At 43.0% G+C, this 22,482-nt stretch overlaps 1 protein-coding gene across 3 annotated transcripts in view; it reads right to left on the bottom strand.

Annotated features, from left to right (window-relative positions):
* LOC138487721 (6-pyruvoyl tetrahydrobiopterin synthase-like) overlaps positions 1-22,482 on the bottom strand; it is a 577,714-nt gene that overhangs the window by 37,178 nt on the left and 518,054 nt on the right. The gene's annotated exons all lie outside the window — the stretch shown is intronic.

Here is a 22,482-nt window from a genome sequence, read left to right as displayed (position 1 = left end):
CAGCGCGTCTGAAGCCAATAGTGTTATTCACGGTGGGCTAAAGCAGAGTGAGCGGTCTGATGGTATGCCGTGGATTCCCGCTAGCAATCCCGTGAACGTATTTTAATTACTTCGAACTCACTTCGATTTAAATACATGGTCGTGGGTAAATAGGTTACCAATGGAGTGTGGAGGGGTTTGGAGTAGGGGCAGTAGTGAAGGGGAAGGAGGCATGGGAGAAACCGCCAATTAAAAAAAATAATAATAATCCAAGTAAACAATCTAAGTTATTACTTTGAAGTAAAATACATCAAAGTCATTTTCTTTGGCAAAACGAAATGGAACTGTTCTGATATGTGAATACTGTCGTATATTGGCCCAGTCTGCATGGACGTGGTTTCCTGATGGTGACCTGGAGCCAATGATGATGGCACAGAGACTGACAGGTGTGCTTGTGGGGGTAAAGGTTAAAGATAAGGCTGTCTGTTTCATTTTGGATGGAATGAAGATTGGCACAGTATGTCTAGGGGACGTTACTCAGAGGGAGGTGGCATAGTCAACTCTTTATTTGGTAACGTTACAGGACTTGACTTTTATGATCCTCATAGGGAGCTGGTCATGTCGGTCCTGCAGTGGCCCAATAGCGCGCTTGCATAAGCAAGGCTGGTTCCCGGGGCAATCTGCAGATGATCAGTGTCGTCTCCTCTGGGCCTCAGGGGTACACTGGGCAAAGATCCTTCTCAGAAAGAAACACTTAACCTTTGGACAATGCATTGGATGTCAGCTCATATGACATCTGTTAGGCAGAATCCTGTGCAGTTACCTTTGGGAGCACTACACACAATTAGGACTACAGGTGAGAGCAATAAATCCCCTTTGGTGTCAGTCTGTACCACAAAGATTTAGTTGGTAGCTGTGGCTGAGCAGTCAGACTTATCTCAAGAGGGAGATGAGCAGTATTCAGGGTTTACACAATAGGCCCACTAGACTATGGAACAAGGAAACACTGGCCAAACTTTGTATTTAAAAACGTATATATATATTTATTTTATACACTTCTAATAAAACACATGTATCACATTCATCAAGCTAGTTAAATTAAGTCAAAGGAAAAACATACATACTCTCAAGTTAAATTGTAGACCAAGTGAACCAGAGTGAGAACTGAGCAAAACAGCACAGTGACAACTACACACAAGGGATTCTCTAACAATTCCTTAAAAGGGAGGGAAAGCACACATTATATAGAAATATGTTCTTACACACCCTAGCAACACTTCCCATCAGTTTGTGAACTAGTTTAAGCAAGGCAGTGCATCAGTATAAGCAATACTTAAATGAAAACTGAGCAAAATGGCATTTCACAAGGTAAGAAAATGGGAAGGAAAGGGTAGTTAAAAGAAATAGGTGCACCACACAGTTCTAGCTGAGAATCAATCTAAAGAAGGCAGATCTAACAAATGTGACCAGATTCAGTAGGCCCGTGCCAAAGTCAGTTGGTACAGGGCAAGGGCCCAGGAGCAAAATGTTCTTGTAGCTGCAGTCAAGTGTTTGGTTAACGAAGTGGAAAAGTTGTATGCAGAGTTGGAAAGACAATGTTAAGAGAGAGGGGTGGCCAACCCAACAGGTAGGTAAAGGATTTAAAACACCTTTAGTGCTACCGCGAAGAAAGGGCGGCCTGGCGGAACAATGTACCTTAAAATGAAGAGGTGGCTCCTGCGGTGGCAGTTGTTCCTGGTAGTTCCTGCAGTTCGGGTGATCCGGCAGGAAAGAGAGGGGCTCTCGTCGTGGAGGAACATTCGAGTTACTGCACTACCCAGGGTTGAAACCAGCCGCGGTGCTGCCCGACAAATAAAAGGTACGCTCCTTTAAATCGCGGTCCGAGTTGACGGATGCCTGGCTATCTGGCCTCTGAGTACAGGATATGGGAGATTCGACCAAGGCAGGTCCGGGAAGATGATTGGCAAACTGGTTGGCCCCACCAGTTCAAGGGAAGAAGGCTCTTGCAGGTTAAGATCTTCTCTCGTCGTGTGGAGAAAAGTGGTGAGACGCTGCAGCAGGGCTTCATTGGCGGTTCAGTCGTTGCAGATGTCTTTGGCTTCTCTCCTCTTCAGCTTCTTAGTTCCAGTGGCAACGTCTTGCTCTTTCAGTCCTCAGGACACTGCTTTTATGCAAAAAGATCCCCATTCATACAGCCTAGTTGTCACTCACACCGTGGAGTGATCATCTTGGCGGGAGACCCTCCAGCCTAACAGGATACAGTGTGACATGGGTTGCTGAGGCAACCCTGTCCAGGGGTCCTACTCCCCCTCCCACACAATGGACCCACCCCAGACTCAGTGGCACCGAAAGGAGGGCTTCTCGGCAGAAGCCTGCCAAAAGGACGAACAAAGGATCCCTGACCTGGGTTAGGAGTTTAGAGGAAGACACGAGAAAGAAGTTATATTAAAGTTCTGGCAATAAAAACCTACCGGGGTAAAGTTAATATTAAAATACACCGGCGGTATGTTAGAGGCTGTCAGAAAAAGTGGTATCCTCGAACAATGGGAAAATCCCATAGGGAAATATTTGTGGTCGAATATTTATGGCAGTAACCACTACCACCAGCCAAAAACATTTGAGAGTGGGACTGTATGGTACCCTCTCGAAAATGAACGTTGTGGAAAAACTATTAACCCCTTCCAGTACCTCCATAGTAAGATGGGTTGTACTGGTTTAGTTAATAGGATTTGACTAGTAAAGTCAATGGGGACTTTACATGCCCTGGGAGCTAGTAGTCAGTCCCAGGGTCTGGAGTCTATGTGTGGGGGTTGCTACAACACCCCTGTGTCACTGCACTCAGGGTGCTGTGTAACACATGTGCATAAAGATGGTGCCTATGGGTGAGAGAAAAGATCCCATAGGCATTAAACACAAAAATAGCCTAGAACACACATAGTAAAAATGCCTAAGAGTGGGAAAAAGAGTCTCACTCTTAGCAGGAGAAAAAAAACAAACTCCAAAAATACAGCCAAGCTCCTGGGGGACTCTATAGGTAAGGGAAATTAGTAATAGAATGAGAATTCTCCCTAACCACATCCACACAGAGTAAAGCGTGAGGGGGAGCTTAGACATGGCTTGGCAATCTTCAACTTCATAAATCACAGATTATCCTGATAATTGGAATAGCTTCTTGTGTGACCGGGTCATCAGATAAGCTATGGGTCATGTTCCACCTATTGATACACAGTTCTGCAGGATAAAAGTGGCCCTCCGCACCCACATTATTAGTATGCATATTTACTGGCTTTTCTCTGGGAAGTCACAATTCCGATTAGCAATAGATACTGAAGACACACAGCTAGTGGGTGGGCAGGAGGGAAGAACCAGTGTCCACAACATCAACACAAACACTGGCGTTTCACAACTGTGTGAAATCCATTAATCTATGACTGAGGGATAGATCATTGACTCCTAATGTTGCCATGACTGAGGGATTTATGCTTGTGACTGACTATCAGGCTAGCCTCCTGGTCAACCGATGTAGATACCGAACCAAACAGATTAGGAGAACACTAAAACATGTGGGTCATTTTTTAGAACAATCTCACGTTTTCTTTCTTTATTTTATTGTGCATTTGTAAGGTGCTTATACAGCAAGTAAATTGTGTTTTAAAGCGCCCACAGGACAATAGGGTGGGGGCATGGGAAATAAAATCAATTAAATCAATGAAGGATAGAGGCGGACCTACTAGGCCTTGTGAGCATTCATTATGTACAAGTGCAGAGAGAGGAGAGGGGAAGAGGGATCGGAGGGGTAAGTGCTAGTTGTACCCGGAGGGAAGTGCTCAGGAGTGAGCAGCTATGAGTGCCAAGTGGAGGAAGTGCTAGAGAGTGGTCAACTGCCAATAAATAAGTTCAGGCCTGTGGTGGAAAAGGCCAGTGGTAGCCGAGGGAAGTGATGTGAGCGGGCAGAGGCCAAAGGCGATTGAGTGTGGGAATCTAAGGCCCAAAAGGACACATAAGGGCTCTGTTCACCAATCTCAGCAACTGAGGGATTAGCAGAGGAGAGGACTAAGGAAAGGAGGAAGTGAAAAGGAAATTCTTGAGGAGCTTTGGGAATTTGAGGAGATCCGGCTCAAGACGAAGAGGAAAGGGGCGCTATTCCATAGGAGGGAGCTTCCTGAAGAGAGAGATCGGCCACAAGCTCTCTGTTTAGTGAAGCCCTTGATACACATAGTTAGTGCCGGAGGAACGTAGGGATCTGGAGGGAGAGTATTTATGAAGAGCAAGTTGTAGATAGCATGGCCCCTGGCCCCAGACAGCCTCATGGATGTAACAGATGGATTTGAATTTGATTCTTGCAGCAACTGGGAGACAGTGGAGAGTTTTTAGGGCTGGAGAGATGCAGTCACCAGGCTTGATGTCAAGGATAAGTCACGCTGCCCTATTCTGGATTAGCTGGAGAGGTCATAGAGAGGAAGAGGGTAGATTAAGGAAAAGGCTAATGTAGTAGTCTAGCCTGGAGAGAACCAGAACTCTAGAGACAGTGAGATTCTGGGGGACATTGAGGAAAGGGACAATTCCTATGAGGGGGTAGAACTGAAAGTGGGCCTTCTTGGCAAGGTCCTGAATGCGATGGAGGAATGAAAGAGAGGAGTCAAACATGACTCCAAGGTTTCTGGCTTTGGATGAAGGAGTGGGGGAGAGCCCACAAATGATGGCCAGAGTGAGGGTAAGAAAGAGGGAGCAGGAGTCCCAATAGGAAGGATATCAGTCTTGCTGGCGTTGAGGCAGAGATCATTTGAAATGCACCAGGACTGGATGACAGATAGGCAGGCAGGGATGATGGAGGAAGTAAGGAGAGGGTCAAAGGGAAGTTTGAAGAACAGTTCTGTGTAATCTGCGTGCCACTGGAAGTTAGGGGAGAAGGTGGAAATGAGATGTGCCAGTGGAGCAAGGTAAGTGTTAAAGAGCCAGGGATAGGGGCTGTAGCCCTGTGGGATACCGCAGATGGAGAGAGTGGTAGGGGGGGAGAAAGATCCCAAAATAACCTCGGATGGATGTTCAATGAGGAAGGAGGTCATCCAGTCCAGTGCTCACTCCAAAATTCCCAGGGTATCTGGATCCATTTTAAGAGGATAGAATGGTTGATGGTATCATGAGCAGAGGAGTGATCAAGTAGAATGAGCACAGCTGGAGAGTTGGAATCAAGAGATGCGAGCAGTACCTCACGGGTGTTCAGAGGAGCAGTTTCCGTGCCTATGGATGCTCGGAATTCAGATTGATGGTTGTGGAGGCAACCAACAAGTTCAGTGTGCTGGATAAATTGGAGGAAGGCCAGCTTCTCAAGGAGTTTCCTGAGGAAGGGAGTGGTAGATATGGGGCAGTAGTTGTCTGGTCAAGTGGGGTCTGCTGAAAGTTTCTTCAGCAGGGGATGCACAAGGGAGTGCTTGAGGGAGGAGGGGAAAGATATAGAAACAAAGGAGTGGTTGGGGAAATCAGCAAATGTAGGGGTAAGAGAGCCAGTGTTGTTCTTAATGGTTCTAGAGGAGCATGGGGAAACCTGTTTGGAGGAGAACCTCATGGAGGGGAAACTCTGGTTATCTCATTAGGTGTACATGATCTCTCTGCTTCCTTAGACACTTCAACCATTCTATCCTCATAAAAGACTCCATGCTACTCCTGGTGCACTTCCAACTATCTCTGTCTCAATGCCAGCAAGACCAAAATCATTCACATTGGTACCCCTCCTGTCTCTTTTTTCCCCTCACTCAGGCCATCCTCTATGGGCTCGCCCCCACCTCCTTCATCTGAAGCCAGAAACCTTGGAGTTATCTTCGGCTCCTCTCTCTCCTTCCTCGCTCACACTCAGGACATTGCCAACAAGTCCCACTTTCAACAGAGGAGGATAGCACAGGGGCAAAACGCTTTTCTTGGAAGCAAGTCCACGCAGAGCAACAGAGGTTTGAATCCCGGATTCACAATTAGATACTGAAATCAGTGATGGTATTAGGCACGTTATAAAAAACAATTAAATACATAAGTACAAATAAAAACTCTTCCTTCTCAAAGAAATTCTCATTTTCCGCCAGACGCTGAATGTTACCCTAGCCCTGGTTCTCTCTAAGCTTGATTACTGCAATAGTCTTCTCCTGAATCTACCTTTTTCAACTTGACAACCCCTCCAACTAATCCAGAATAGAGCAGCAAGACTTATCCTTGGCCTTAAGCCCATGGACCGCATGTCTCCTGGCCAAAAAATCTCTTCACTGGCTCCTGGTTGGTGCACAGATTAAATGAGAATCCCTCTGCATCATCCACAAGGCTTTCTGGGACAGGCTATCTGCAACTTTCTCTTACTAAAAACTCTCCCTCTAGACCTCTGCGGTCCTCTGGCACAAACTCTCTTTGTGTAAAGTGTTTCACTAAACAGAGTGTCACAGGCTGTTCACTTTCCTCATCTGGCTCCCCTCTTATGGAACAGCTTCCCCCTTCCTCTTCATCTTGAGCCGGACTTCCTCAGATTCCGGAAGCTCCTCAAGACTTTCATCTTCACCGCCTCCTTCTCTTATTCCCTCCTCTGCTAATTCTTACAGTTGCTGTGATTGGTGACCCTTATCTATCCTTCAGGGTACTGGCCTCCCACACCCAAATGCCTCAGCCTCTGCCTACCTGCACTTGCCTCAGCACTCAGTGCCCTCCTTCCTGTAGGCTTGCACCATCTACCTAATACGGCTCAAGGTCACATAGCACTAACCATACCATGCATTTAATCCACTGCACATGCACGATCACAGACATTGCAGCACCTACCCTCAATCCCACTTTCCCTCTCTTCTCGCTGCACTTGCACATTTTGAACACTCACAAGGCATAGTAGGTACGTCCTCATCCTCCACTGTTTTTATTGCTTCAATCCCATTTTCCCTCACTGTTGCCCTGTGGGCGCCTTGAAACAGAATTGACTTACTGTATAAGCACCTAACAAATGCACAATAAATACATAAATAAATAAATGCAAGTGCAATGATCACTAGTGAAAATAAAATATTCTTTCAAACCATTTTGTTCCATGGTGCACTGATGTGCATATTTGGGTGAACTGTTGAACTGCATAATTTGCATTGCATTTTGAACAGAAGAAACTGATGGAAAAAACACATTGTAGAAAAAAATAAGAATATTATAGATATACAATTAGAGGTGTGACCTTGCAGGGAGACATGTGCCCATTGGTCAGGGCTTCACATAACTGATTTGAGGGATTTTCCTTTTTTTATTTTTCCTTGAATGATCGCTGGTATGTATGGCTGCACACACTGCACCAAGTTGGTTACTCTTGCTAAGGTACTAGAGGTCTCCTTTGAGGTTTCCAGGTGGTGTGGGTGTATTTTTATTTATTTATTTATTTATTTATTTATTTATTTATTTATTTATTTATTTATTTCAGTTCATATGGCTGAAATTAAGTAACCTTTTGCACTAAATCCTTTCATTATCACATAACACGTTATACAATTAAAGGTAAAAGATATTTAGATAGTACACAGATTTAAAAGGAGAAATAACTTGGAAAGAACTGAACAATTCTTATAAGCCATTAAATATATAATGCATGATTATAAAGTTCATTAGTAAATAGAATTCATCCCACTTTAACTAAGACTTTTTCGTTATCTAAAATAATCTATAAAATTCACCAATTTCACCCATCAGGATTAAACTAATTCAATACTTTACACTAAAACCACCCAATAATATGCCTCTAATCGAGCGCCAATGGTTTACCCTGAAACTGATTCTGTCATGGGTTTCACCCTGCACCTAATATGAAAGGCTGCAGTGGCTATTACATAGTATTCAGCACCAAACAACATGCTCCTGAACTGTTGACTCTTCTACAACCTACATTTTGCATTTCCTTCCTCATATTCCCTACTACGTACAGTGCACGGTGTCAGAAAATGTCTGATAGTTTCCACTTGCAACTTGCACAGGTGACATATTATCTCTTCTCCGGGTTTCTCGTCACATGAACCCATAATAGCATAAACTGGCAAACTGTCGATATGTCAAATCTCATGTATAAAATAAAACGAATTAAGGCTAGTATGCGTAACTTCACCAAATAACCACAAGGTCTGGCATGAAAGGTCCCCTGTTGCGTGCACATGGCGTATTTCCTATAATCAGACAATCATGCTATGGATCTAATTCGAGCATGTTCTCAGGTTCATAGACTGCGTTTATTTAAGAAAACTGCTACATCCCCTTCAGAAATATAAGAGAACTCAATGTTCTTACATTGAATATTAACAATGTTTTCCAAATCATTATACCAAGAGCTGTGCGAGAAGCGTTTACCATGATCTATCATGCGGCGCATTATGTATACCCATAATTCCCATGCAGCCGTTGCCCACAAAGACAAAAGAGATTTCAGTTCCAATTCAAGCCCAATTGCTTCAACAGGTACGGAGCTTGGGATGGCCAATAGTGAGCACAACATTCTGGCTTCTAGCTTAGGGGGCCATTCTATAGCCCTTTCCTGGAATACCTCCAGACCATGTAGGATTCCCGGAACAAAGAAAATCTTGTACGCCATTATTTTAGCCTCAATCGAGCATCCACCATAGCCTTTAATGATTTTACAAATTACCAGCCATTTGAACTCTTACTCCTAAGAGTAGGTGGATGGGGATGAAGAAATGACTCAAACATCAATAATCAAAAAGACTCAGGGAGTTTGGCAAATTGTTTTCTGTTTTAATATCAATCATCTAAAACATGGAGTACAATGGGCATCATCTGCTTGATCTCGCAACATTTCATAAAAAACAACTCTTTTATAATGAAAACGTGTCATTGCTGACATCATGCTGCGTGGCAAACTACAAAACCTATTAGTAACCGTGATTGGCTCTTTGTGAACATTTAGGTATACATTCTACATAGCCGCAGGTTATGATTAGGTATCTAAGTCAGATGGGCATCTAAACCCATTCCAAAAAAATGGTCATCATCATCACTAAATACACGACGATTGATTGGTTCTTCAAACTATAGGGCTCTTCAATACATGACCCACTATGATTGGTTTGTCGCCATTGTACCGCTCTAGAATCTTGCACACTCTAGCAGCATGCAGGATAGCATCCCAGGTGCATGAAGGCTCAGCTTGATCATGTCTCCCCACCAATTAACCCACCATCTATCATCACTCCTTTTGATGGGTCAGACAATTAAGCTTTTGAACTTGGCCTTGGAGCTGTTGATTTCATCTGGGAAATAAAAAGAGGACAGCTTCACTCTGTCTCCTAGTTCGGCACGGCCTGACTTAAGCTATTTCGATCTCACCGATGTGATTTGGAGACCACTCTTTTCAAGGTTTTTGCAGCATTTCATCCTATTATATGGCAAACTTTAGAAGCCTTGAGTGTTTTTTCATACTGCTTCAAACAGAAGGGTGTTCCTTTCTCACATTCATTGCAACCTTTTTGACAGGCATCAATTCTATCATTGCCTTGTCTGCTTGGTCCTCGGCTAGCCCAACCTTCCCTAAAACTTGCCTTACCATCAGTAGTTTCCACTACGCCACACATTTTGAAAGTCCTTTTCTTTTTCTTAAAGTTCAAGAGCCTGCTAAAGTGCGTTTGTGGAATCATCCAGGTTATGTACATTCCTATGTATATACATTGGCGCCTCGTTGCAATATAATTCACTACATAGCCAGCCTTATGATTACTTTTCCCTACTTGCATTTTCGGCATCTGTTCACGTGTAAACTGATTTACATATTTTTCAGTATTTCTATAGTATGAGCATCTTCATCTCAAGCCCAAAATGTTGCTCATATTCACCGTCTGCTCTCCAGTTTTTAGAGAATGTTTACGTTTCTTTTCTTCATTCGTCCTCTGGATACGTCAGCTCTTATTTTGGATGTCGTCATCAGGCTGCTCTCTTTGTTCAAATGTACATTTCTTCTGCTACTTCATCCAAAAGTATACTATGTTTGTGTGCATTTAGGTAGGGTTTTCTCAATGGGTATCTTGTCTTGAAAGATTTCTGCGGTATTGGTACTCTTACTGGAACTGCACATGTCATCACATATAGGTAATATAGATGCAGAGATTTGAGTGAAGATGTCTGACTGCACCTCTACACTCCCCCCTCTGGGTGATTCATGGACCACTTCATCATCAATCTTTACATCAAGACATTCTTGTCTGAAAAACTATTTCTTTGGGACCCAAATCTTCACAACTCCTTTCAGGCATCCTGCTGATTTCACAAACCCTTCAATACTTTAGGTCATAAGTGTGCAGTGTCCACTGGGGCTGCAATAGACCCATCTTCCCACATACCTCTTCCTTGTCTTGGATACAGAAAAATGGTACCTTCAGGTGCGTGTAGGTTTCCTTTCATGTAGTCTCTGATTGTCAATTCTGTCAATTCCTTGAGTTTTCCTCCAGATCCAACATCGATATGACTTCTGTCAAGGTACCATTCCCGTCGTCATGAGAAGGTATAAATGTGAAACATGATTCTCCGATTTTGGCACAAACCCCTCCACCCAAAGCTGTAATCCTATCCAGGAAATACCTGTTCGGAAGAGTCATCAGTCGCATGGCTCTCAGCTATTCCTTGATTACACTGAATCCATTTATGGTAGTGTTGATCATCTGCAGAAGTTCCCATCTGGTCATTTGCAACCATTTAGTATTTGCATCCGTGTGGATCCTGGGCATAAAGATTATCGTGAATATCGATGAAGTCTTGCTGAACAACCTATGCTCATATGGAATGGAATCAAAAGCTTCTCTGGGCTTTGCTGATAAATAGTTCTCCCTCTTCAATCAACTCTGAAGCTCCACAGATCTCTCCTTCCTCAAGTGTGCATCTGCTTTTGTGAATTCACCAATGTTCAGGTCACTCTTTGGAATCACCAATGCTGGAATATGAACAATCACTAATGAACATAGACCTCCCCAGTCTTTAGGTAGCTTCATATAAGCTCTGGATCCACAAGCCCAGTAGTGATCCATTATTACTGCTGTCCCAACGCTCATTCCTGGTGCATCAAAAATATGTCCACAGTTCTGATTTTCTCCCATTTTTCTTGTGCCATTATTCCTGAAGCATAGTTTTGGTTCGTCCAGAGGTACTATCTGTAGTGGGCCTCCTTTATCTTCAACCCATGTCAGTGTCAGTAGTTTGGCAAGCTTTGGCCACAATGGTTTACATACATTTTCCACAATGTCAACAGTTGACTTGTAACGACCAATTATCAACCACAGTCTGCAGATAACTACACCTTCTTCCCAACCATATGGAGAGAGTACTGAACCCCAGATCTGCATTTGGCCTCTTTCCTTCCATATTCAAATCTCTTCTTCAGTCTTCCCTGAGCTTGCCAATCTTCTGTTTATTTCCCACCTTATTCCTCCTCCCTTCTTTCCAAACTGTTCATACTTTATCACATGTTTTCTGGTGAATACTATGGCTCTTGTCTTCAAGTGCTGGACATAGTCATCTTCATCAGGATTTGTCCATTCTGTTGCCCATACCAAAGATTCTGTTTGTCCCATGAACCGGCCTCTGGCCCGACAGAGTGCTATGTGAGATAGACAGTGTGCTGTTTGGACATCTATTTCAATAGCTATGAAAAACTTAGATTTTGCCATACTATAAGGCAGCAGTGCACATATATAGCAGTCCTCCTCGGAAGTTCTTTGCCCACCTCTTTCATATGTTGATACCATACATTGTTTCCTAAGTCTACCTTGCTGTCTAGATAATTACTCAGTCTTTTCCTTCCCTCATGAGCTTCAATAATTATTTCATGAAGTACATCAGTATAAATCTTTGTTACTGGAAGAATTGTAGGGACACTTGGTAGTAAAATATGTGTTTTTACATGTGCTACTGGTGTTGGGTCAGTCACAAAATGCATCTTTCTTCGGACATAATACAAAGGCAACCAAATATCATGAAAAACATGTAAAGCAGACCTCCCCCAAATGGAAGTTTAGATCCATTTGTCACAGAACTAGGTGCTGTCTCATGCACCACTGGAGTGAGAACAATTACATAAGGCCTAGGTTTCCTTGCAATCGGAACCTCTCCTTTAATTTCACGTGTGGGGAGAATTAAAGGAACTTTCCCCTTTTTTGGACCCATAACATATGCAGCATGAATTACCAAAATCAGAATGGTGAAAATAAACATCAGGAAGGCATATATCATCCACAAATAAACGATAATCCATCAAGTGATGACTCTAATCGTCATTGTTGCTCCCTCTCTGAAATAGCAAAGTGGCTTATGGACCACATGATATGCCTGTAATTAACATTTAAGGAAAGAAAAAATGCTTTATTCAGGAAATTTCATAAAGTATTCCGGCAGTTGCTGGATCTGTTCCACAAGTTCCACAAACAACTAGCTGATTACTGGACGGTTAATAGGATTCTGGATAAAGACAAATGCGTTGTCCTTTCGCCAAACAAGGTAGGGATGTGCTTCAAGTAAATAATAAACAAATCAATGCCAATAGGTTGTGGATGTCTTCATATGACAACCCCATTTGTTGGGGTATGATTAAACACCGGACAATAGATGGATCTGTTCCATTATGTCATGTAACAATTAAGAACAAGCTGATTCCTTGGATCTCTCGGAAATGTGCGAACATCAGTTTGCCTACCAATAAGATCTGGACGTTCTTCGATCAGAAAATAGAAAACCATTCCACACAGTTTATGAGCAGTTTATGAGCGTCCTCATCAGTTAAGACCATTAGTTCGTTCAGAAAGATTTGCCATGTGGTGAACGAGTCTGCTTGCAAAGTTCATGTATCAGCCAATTTATTGCAACAACAGAATCAAGCAGTTTATGAAAATCTTTATCAAGCAGAACCATCTGTATGTTCGAAGAAATGTTCAGGTAATTGTCTGACCTGGTCTAGAATTGCTGCCAAAAGTCATCTATTCGCTGGACCATTCTTAGGATCTTGAAGAAAGTACGAACATGAACACGCCGACCAACAAGAGCGGGGTAAGCTTGGACTATAAAGATGAAGACAGCAAGAAGTAGTCTATGTATGTCCACATCAGTGAGTATCATATAATCCTCCAAGAAGAGACTCTGTGTAGAAGGAGTACGGAAACTGCTCTCGCTTCCATTCGTCCAAATAAAATCTAAGTCTGGCATTTTTCTGCTCTCTCTCTCTCTTGCAATCCAAAGTCAAATGTCAACACACCTCTGTTGCCTAAGAACAGTGAGTTTTCCACTCTTTGCTGTAGCAAATACAAAGAGTGTTTTCCAGGAGAGCCACAGTCCAAAGTACTATTTATCTATCTACTGGATAGTCTCTGCGTCCTTCTTCATCATCATCGATCTTATCTGCATGTATTTGTATTTGTATTTTTTTTATTTGTAAAACATGCAGGTCCCCAAGGCATCTGGGTGCATAATCTTAGAGGACAGAGTTACAGTTACATACAAAAGACAGCAATGAGTAGCTCAACCAGCTTACATTCAACATGCCATGGGACTACAATATGACAAGAGTATTTACAAAATAGTATGCAGAAGGTGTGTAAAGGCAAGGGGAAACAAACGGCTGTCTTAAAAACTGGGGTAACGAAAGTGAGGGAGGCTAGCAAGACAATATAAGAGCAATAAGTTAGGTACAGGAAATCTAGACAGTGAATCATACAAATGTTATAAACAAGTACTAAGTGGAAAAGTACAAAAGTGAGTAACAGAGAGGCAACATCGGGAGTAAAGCACCGAGTATCTCAAATGTTTTGTGCAGAAAGCCATAATTTGCTTTTACTCTTGAATGATTGGAAGGATGGCTCAGCTCTTCTAGCATTAGGGAGAGTATTCCAGAGCTTAAAGGCCAGGACAGGGAAGCTCACACCACCAGCTTTTTGTAGTTTGAATCTAGGAAGGGATAGGCCATGGGCTTGTGCTGCTCTCATAGGGCGGGTGGAGGTGTGAGACGGTTGGCTAAGTACATAGGGGCCTGGTTGGATGGACACTTATGAGTCAGGGCAAGTGTTTTCAGTGAGATTCTATGCTTAACGGGAAGCCAATGAAGATGACTTCTGTGGATGGAGATGTGGTGGTTTCCTGGTATGTTTAGTGCCGCTCTGATAGCATTGTTCTAGGCGACTTGCAGTTTTTTGAGGTTGGACTGACTAGTCCCTAGATAAAGGGCACTGCAATAGTCTATCTTGGACATGACAAGCGTTTTGGCCAGGATGATGCAATTAGGAGTGGTCAAGAATGGTCTACAGGCAGTAATAAGTTTGCATTTATAAGTAGATGCTGACCTGACAGTATTAGTTTGTTTGCATAGTGATAATGTGGAGTCAAGGTAGATTCCAATGGTTTTGGTATCCTTTCAAACCTTGATGACATTGCCATCAATGATGAATGACTTGAAGGACTGGTCAAGTTTATTGAGACGTTGATGGGAACCCAGAATGAGGAGTTCCGTCTTGTAATCGTTGAGGCAGAGTTCGTGTTGCGCCATCCATGCCTGAATAACCATGTAGACGTCATTCAAAGATTTGGTGTCAACTGCATAATCAGCCGTGATGGGAATGAGTATCTGGGTGTCATCAGCATAGTTAGAGTATGAGACACCCAGATAGTCAAAAACATCGAATAGAGGTTTGGTGAACACATTACAGAGTGTGGGTTACACGCAAGAGCCTTGAGGAACACCACAGTAAATGGGAGCAGGGTCCGTGGATGCTGACGGGGAGAAAACCTGCATGGATCTATTGCTTAAGAAGGATCTGATCCAAGCAGTGGCAGAGTCTGAAAAGTGGGTGGCAGATATGAGGTGCTGGCAAAGGATTTGGTGATTAACCAAATCAAAAGCAGCCGAGAGATCTAGTAGTAATAGCAGGGCTAATTTACCATTGTTTTTCAGTACCTCAATCTGTGTTTTAAGGTCAATAAGGGCGATTTCCGTCCCATGGCTAGGGTGGATACCAGATTGCCTCAGACCAAGGAGATTGTTAACTTCGAGCTAGTCCTGGATCTGAATGTGGGCAGCTCGCTCTAATATTTTGAGCGTGAATGTGACAGTGGTGATGGGCCTAAATTATGTTGGTATGCTGATGTCCAGGGAAGGTTTTTTAAGCAGAGGGAGAACCCAAGCGTCCTTTAAGTTGTCTGGGACAATACCTGTTTTGAAGGATGAATTTATGAAGGCAGTAATGAATGGGGCTAGGTCGTGAGAGGCCTCCTTGATAATGGGGCTGGGCATGAGTCACCTTGACAGTTGGATGGTTTAATTTTATTAATGATATATTCCACTTCGGCAATAGTGAGGGGGGAGAAGGTGAAAGGTTTAATGTTGGGTGTGGCCTGGGAGATGGCACTCGAGGGAATATTTTGAGGCTTGTCCGTTTGTAGGCAATTGTTCTTGTCTTGGATTTTAGTTTGGAGGGTGGCGATTTTGTCCAGGAGCGCTTTCTGTATGTTCGCACACCATTTGCTATCTTTTGTACAAGTATCAGGAGGAGTAGCAGGTGATTCAAGTTCCTTCAGAATCTTAAACAATTCTTTGGTGTTAGAATCCGCTTGCGTAATACAATTGTTAAAAATATCTTTTTTGGCCTGGAAGATAGCCTCTTTGTAGTTGATGGAAGCTATGATAAGACAGTCCTTGTGGGCATCGGAGGGATGGCTTTTCCACAGGGTTTCAGCGTTGTGTTTTGCTTTTCATATCACTCTCAGCTGTGGTGTGAACCACGAGTTGAGATGAGCATGAGGTTTAGATTTCCTAAGTTTAATGGGGGCGATGGAATATAGTGCTGTGAGCATAGCGTGGTTATATGTATCCGCTAGGATCGATAGGTCGGACAGACAGTACTTTTGAAGATTCAATTCCCTGATTCTTCCCTCACTGGAGTCTTCCGGATCAGAGAGGATAGCCCTAACATTTGGGAACCTGTACAGAGATGCCCGCCCATCCATTTCTGATGGGCACTGATCTATAAGTCCCATGCTTCCCATTCTGCTGAAGTCTACCATCCCGTGGCCCTTGGTTCATATGAGCCAGTGGTCATGAAGGCGGCAGATTCCACGGTACTGAAGGGGTTAGAGTCCCTGGTGACAGGAGTTCTGATGTTAAGTTCTGGGGTTACTCTGTCCCTTCCTACCTCTTCCCTGTCAGCCCCTATTCCCTGGTGACATGCCAAAATCGGACTCTTTTGCTCCACTATTAAGGCCTTACTGGTCTCAATGATTTGCTCTTGCATGGCTATATGTTTGTGGAGCCTGTCATTCTTTTCACAGAGAGCCCCATTGTCTCTCTGTGCTCCTGTCTGGATTGGAAATACTGGGCCAATTTTTGCTGCAGGAGACTCACCTCCTGAGTTTTGTCATTATTGGTCTGAGTGTTCTTTTCCAGAGCATCGTCCACCAGCCTGGTGTGCTCTAGTAGCTTCTCATATTCAGTTTTAACTTCACTAAACTCCTGAAGGGCCAGCTTTCTTACCTCTAACTTAGTTTTTAATTGGCTGACTTCCTGGCCTAAGGCGTCCCTCTCCAGATTTAGAGTGCCCCTCTGTTCAGCCAGGTCGTCCCTCTGTTTTTTAAATGCACTGGATTTCTGGCGCTCCTCATAAAATTCCACTTCAGAGTGGATGTCTTCAATAATTAATTTATTATTTTCCTCTTTCAAGGATTCTAGGCGGTTTTGTAGGGTGACTACCTGCTCTGCGTAGGCTCTCTTAAAATGTAATTGTTGTTCCAGTTTCTGTTGACTCTGTTGTAACAAGTCAACCCTTTCCTGACATTCTTTTTGCAGTGTCTGTACCTGGGTATCTTGCTCTGCTTTCTTTTGCTGTAAGAGAGCCAGATCTTCCTTCAGTTTGGTAATGTTCTGCCTAGCCTCGGTTTCTGATTCTTGGCTCTTCTGGTGCCTTTGTTCTGCAGAGTCCAGATTAGTTTGGATTTTCTGCAGTGTTTCCCCTTGCTTCTTTGCCAGAACTATATTTTCTGCATGCTTTTCCTGTATTATTCCTTTGTGGAGGTACAGGTAGGCCGCTATTTTGGCAATTTTACACTGCTCCTCTTTTATTTCTGGGGCCACGTATAGTTCGCTAAGCGCTTTGTATAATGTAACCTTGTCCTACCATGTATCTAGGTCTATTGCAGTGACTTGTTTTATTTCCTGTAGCCGTACCTTTCCATCCTGTTCGGGCCACTCACCCCTGACAAACAGTTTGTGCAGTAAGTGTTCCCTAGCAATATTCATTTCTACTGGGATCGTCATTTCAGAAATATCAATTTCCTTCTGACTTATTTCAGGGTTAATTTACTTTTGCAAACAGGCCCATTTTTTTTGGAATATTTCTTTTGAGGGGTGCTTGTACAGTGTAGCACAGTACGCCAACCCAGCAAGGTGTCTGTACCCTGCAGGCTAGTATGCTGTGTTAGACTGTCACGGGTGGTCTTTCAAATTCAGAATCGCGGCATAAGCCCCCAAGCTGTAAGGGATTTCAATCAGGCAGGGGCCCAGGTCTCGCCTAGCATGTAGCGCGGAATGAAACCCTTACTTATTTTTGTCTATAAGTTCAATATTCTGAATGATATACCACTCATATCACACTCATCTCAAAATACTCCCCAGGACACACTGAACCAGGAATCAGGCTAGTTTGTAAAGGTAATTATGTATTTATTTATTTAATATTTAAATCACACATAAGTTTAATATATATAGGTATGGCGCAGCAATCACCAAAAGGGTGACAATACAATTAAAAAATAAGTGAAGCACTTGAATTCACTTATACTACTCCAGCATAGATACACAGGAAAAAGAACAGTTTTGTTTTGTGCACAGATAGCATTTAGGTTAATATTTCCGCCTGCAAAGTACTGAAGTACAAATGAGCAATCCTACACCAATGTGAGTAATCAGCGGGTATTCAGGAAGGAAAGATACGTTCTAGAGTGTATAGGCAATCTCCCCTCCCCAAACAAGAGAGGAAAACCGTTTTGGCAAATGACACTTTTAAACTGAAAGGTAAGAATGGCTTTGTGAATTACTGCAAAATGGTCAAAAATGCTTAAAAGGAGAAAAATTCTAAAGAAAGCAACTCTAAACAAGTCCTAAAACACATGAGCTATAATATAAACAACAATACACACTTCAGATCAGGATGGGATGGAAGAAGCACTTTGAATGGGCAAAAGACACATGTAAATGACTAAAATTGCAAATTCGTGGCAAACTTTTACTATGCGATATTGGAGAAAAATGGGTCAAATACACTGCTCCGCAATACGGTGTTTAGTTGTGGATGTAGCTAAGGGTCTCAGGTATCAGTGAGAGTTGAAATTCCATTTCTATCTTTAAAACTGAAGGAGTTATAGAGATTTTAGTGAGAGGCGTTTATGAAGAATAGGCGTGGAAATGGAAACAGAATTCGGTTTTAAAAATGATATATGGGTTTCTTAAACTATATTAAGGACTATGAAAAAGAGGATGCCACACATGAAACTTCACAGTTACGTGGCCAGCGTAACCAGTCCGTGGTGGATACTTGATTTCTGGGATTTACTTTAGTTATTCAAAATCACTAGGGAGTTATGGTTTTGTAACACAGGTGAGACAATCAGCAGAAAAAGGATTCTAACAATACTGGGGTTCTGAATTTAAAGATGGGATGGGTTGAGATTGGGATAATACAATGCAGACATACTATGGGTCACTGTTCTTCCTATTCATACTTGCAGTCCTTTGAAATTAAATTGGACTGTCAGCTCTGGTCATAGGGTGGATCAGGTCGACCTGCAGAAGGGCACTTCTGGAGGGATTTGGATCAGTGGCGCCGTTCTGGTAAATTTTGGACTGCACCTCAGGCTGGATTAGGATGGGCCCCTTCTGCTTACTGGACACGGTAGATAGCAGGATGCAAGTTTCAGCGGGCAAGCCTTGATGGTAGCAAGCCAAGCTGAATCAGAATTATTCTTTTAAGTTCTGGAGGTTTGCAATTGGGTCAAGCTAGCAACAGTTCAGCAAGACTAAAGAAATCTGGATTTTCAAAGATTCTGGAGTCAGCTACAAGATGAAGAGTTCTGGAATAAGGTGCTGCACGGACATCTGGATGGGTTCTGGAAACAGTGTCTGTTATGTGTAGTGAAACTCCTATATTTATCCATTGCAAAGTTTATGGCGTGGACAGAACTTCAAAACACACCCCTGTGTCTGTGAGTGGCTACAGACATGTGTTTTTCCTGGTTGGCAGTCTGAACAGAGCTGCCATCTTTATGACAGGATTAGGACCTCCCATAAGGATTTTTACCAAAACATAACTTTTGCACCAATGTACATTTCTAACATTATGTACCCTAATAAAACTGGACACATATATTTGATATTCAATTGTCTACATTCCCATTCATTCCCCATCCTTGTGCGAGCTGTCTTGGTCATTCAACAGATTTTTATCAATTTCAACTATAACGGTTTGGATTCATTATTTCTAGTTTGGTACATCTCTGGGCGCTGATCAGTGGATCATATACATACAATTTTAGGTGTGCAACATTTATTATTCTAGTACAATAAGACATTTTTCATAACTTTGGTTCCATAAATGGTACAAGTTTCATCAATGTCTTCAAATCACACGGCTGACATTAGTTTAATGTCTATCAATTTTCAGATTTGTTCCTCTTTAGGTTACTCAGTTAAAGAGTTCTAAACTTTAATCAAACATAAGGATTTAACACCAAAATCCTCCTTTGTAACCTCCCCTTCTCAGGTAGCAGCTGTCCAGTTTTTTTATCGGGGCGGTGTGTTCCACCCCTCCCAGCAGAGGTCAATGCTCAGCCTGTCCTTTGTTCTTTGGCTCAACCCCAGACGAAAGTCTACTGAGGTCCCATTGTACTGCTGGTTGTCATTATGCGGGAACCATTACCATCACTTAAGCCTTCCTGTAGCAATAGAGTGTCAAGCTGAGACGTCAACTTTCCCAGGAGGCCAGGCACTGTCAGATCAGAATTAAATAGTTGATTAGCTCCAGACTGAGTTTCTGTAACATTCACCTACAATCTTTTATTTAAAAGATATAAAATGAACAGAGTTTATAATGGATTTCGACATTTTAAAGGAATTAAGCCCTTCACAGAAAAATGCTTTAAACAGGCGGATTGTTCACTTCCTCAGGAAAAAGAAAACACTTTAAACTGGGTTTGACAGCCAATTTCCTCAGGCAGCTGTCAGGCAATGATGCCTGGATTCCTCTGACTGCCTGGAAAATCCATGATTTCAGCACACTTTCTTTTCCATAATTCTCTGAGAAAATGACAGAATTTTTAAGGGCATTTTCGTATTTTGCCCTTCTGTGGCCTTGTTTCAGGTGACAGATGACAGATGACAAATGACATGTGACAGGTGACAGCAGTGATTCCTGTTTTTACACCAACTTTGCCTGTGTGTGTGGCAGGGTGTGCAGCTCTTTTATGGTTTGTGAACCATGTACAATTTTACAGATTTAGTGCGCACGGCGGTTGTCCCCTCCTATTTTGGCAGTTTTCTTTTCCCATTGGCAAAGGGGTGCAGTGTGGCGCATTGGCATGGATAAAAATATTCCACATATCCCCCCCCGATTCCATCATGACGTCCAGTCGTGGGGGAGTTGGGCACTTGGTATTATTTTTCGTTTGGTCCATGTAAAAAAATCTGGTTGTTTCTCCCATCAGTGATGGATGCAACACGCTCTCCTTGCTGGTTCTGGTTGCAAGTGTGGAGCGACACTCCAGGCTCTTGGTTCTTTTTTTTTCCCGGTGCCTGAGGAGTCCTCCTTGGTGATTAGGTGGTTCTTAGTTCTGGTGCTAGAAAACAGAACATAGCACAGTTATGGAAATGTCCCCGCTATTGTTCCCCGAGGGGTATAGTGGGGTAGATGCATGCATTGAGTACAATTTACACTATTCCCCGCATATATTTAATAATGGTCTTAACCCTCTTTCCTTGTATGTACTCAATGAACATTTAATAATTATTTTATGTCTCCAGACTTTCCCCTTCTGGGTTTCTGGTCGGCTCCTCTATTTGCCACAAAGTATGCCTGGGATGGCAACTCTTTAGCTGGTTTAAATGGCCCTTTGGGATGCAGATTCTGTAGGTGACTGGTGAGATTCTGTCCACAATTTCAAAAAGACCCCACTTATTTGGGAGGAATTTGCACTCTTTGGCTTGGTTCCTTTGGAAATTGTACATGTAGACCCGATTTCCAACTTGATATTCCTTTTTAGTTGTCTTAAGGACATAGTCAGTCTTCATACTGTCTGCAGACCTTTCTAGATTCCGCTAAGCATACGCAAAAGCATGTTGAAGGTGTTTTCTCAGATTCTCAACATGCTCATTAGTTGTGGAGGCATTTATCAAGGTCTGCTCTTGCGTTCTGTAGAGCAGATGCTGGGGTAGCACCATCCTTCGTCCTGTCATCAGCTCAAATGGAGGCATTTTTATTGCAGAGGACGGGGTAGATTTGATGGCCATCAGGACAATGGGTAATCAAATATCCCAACTTGGCCCAGAGTCTGCCACAAACTTTTTTAATATGCTCACAATAGTTGTATTGTACCGCTCAACTCCACCACTAGAGGACTGCTGGTATGCAATGTGTAGTTTCCTTTTTACCCCAAGTATCTGCCACATCTTTGTTATCACTTCGCTAGTGAAGTGACTACCTCGGTCTGACTCAATCCTTTGGGGTAGTCCAAAATGCAAGAAGATGTGATTGATCATCAGGGCAGCTGCTGTTTCTGCCTTGCAATTTGGGGCCAGAGACATTCCACCCATTAAGTAAACAAGCATGTTACGGTTAAAATGTACTTGTTCCTCCTAGAGGAGCGAATCACAGGCCCGATGAAATTGACTTGCAAATGTTACCAAGGCAGTGTCATCCCCCTCTTTTGGAGGGGAGCACAGTGTGTGAGTGATGTTGGCTGAAATTGTGCACACACAAGACACCCTTTCAAGTATTGGTTGAGGTCCTGCCCCATGTGTGGCCAGTATGCAACCTCTCGTAAGATTTCTAATGTCATATGAAACCCCCGATGACTGGCTGTGGCTGCATCATTGGAGTGTCTTAGCATCAGGCTTCGGAATGAGGTAGGTACCACCCACTGGTCATGGCCAGATATGGATCTCCTCACCAACAAACCGTCTTGGATTTGGAAAATTTTTGGACATTTAATCAACACTCTGAGGTCCTCTTTCCCAATGCAATCGGTATCCATCAGGGGAAAGTTCTCAGGGTCCTCAATGTGTTGATAAAACTTACCAATTATTGGATCCCCTTTTTGAGCCGTAATCAAATCAGCATCTGGGATATCCTTACTCCACTGGGCAGTTGAGAGTTCACTCTGAGCATTTGTCTGACCACTTGACCCCTCCCCCCCTTCAACAGATGGATCAGGGGTCTTGTGATATCTGCATAATCCTCAATGAACTTTCTACTGTAATTAGTC

The sequence above is a fragment of the Ambystoma mexicanum genome, chromosome 9 (genome assembly GCF_040938575.1).
Source record: "Ambystoma mexicanum isolate Mex_15411 chromosome 9, UKY_AmexF1_1, whole genome shotgun sequence".
In the NCBI taxonomy this organism is placed as follows: domain Eukaryota; kingdom Metazoa; phylum Chordata; class Amphibia; order Caudata; family Ambystomatidae; genus Ambystoma; species Ambystoma mexicanum.
The sequence above is the reverse complement of the archived record's forward strand: the minus strand, read 5'-3'. Positions and strand labels throughout refer to the sequence as shown.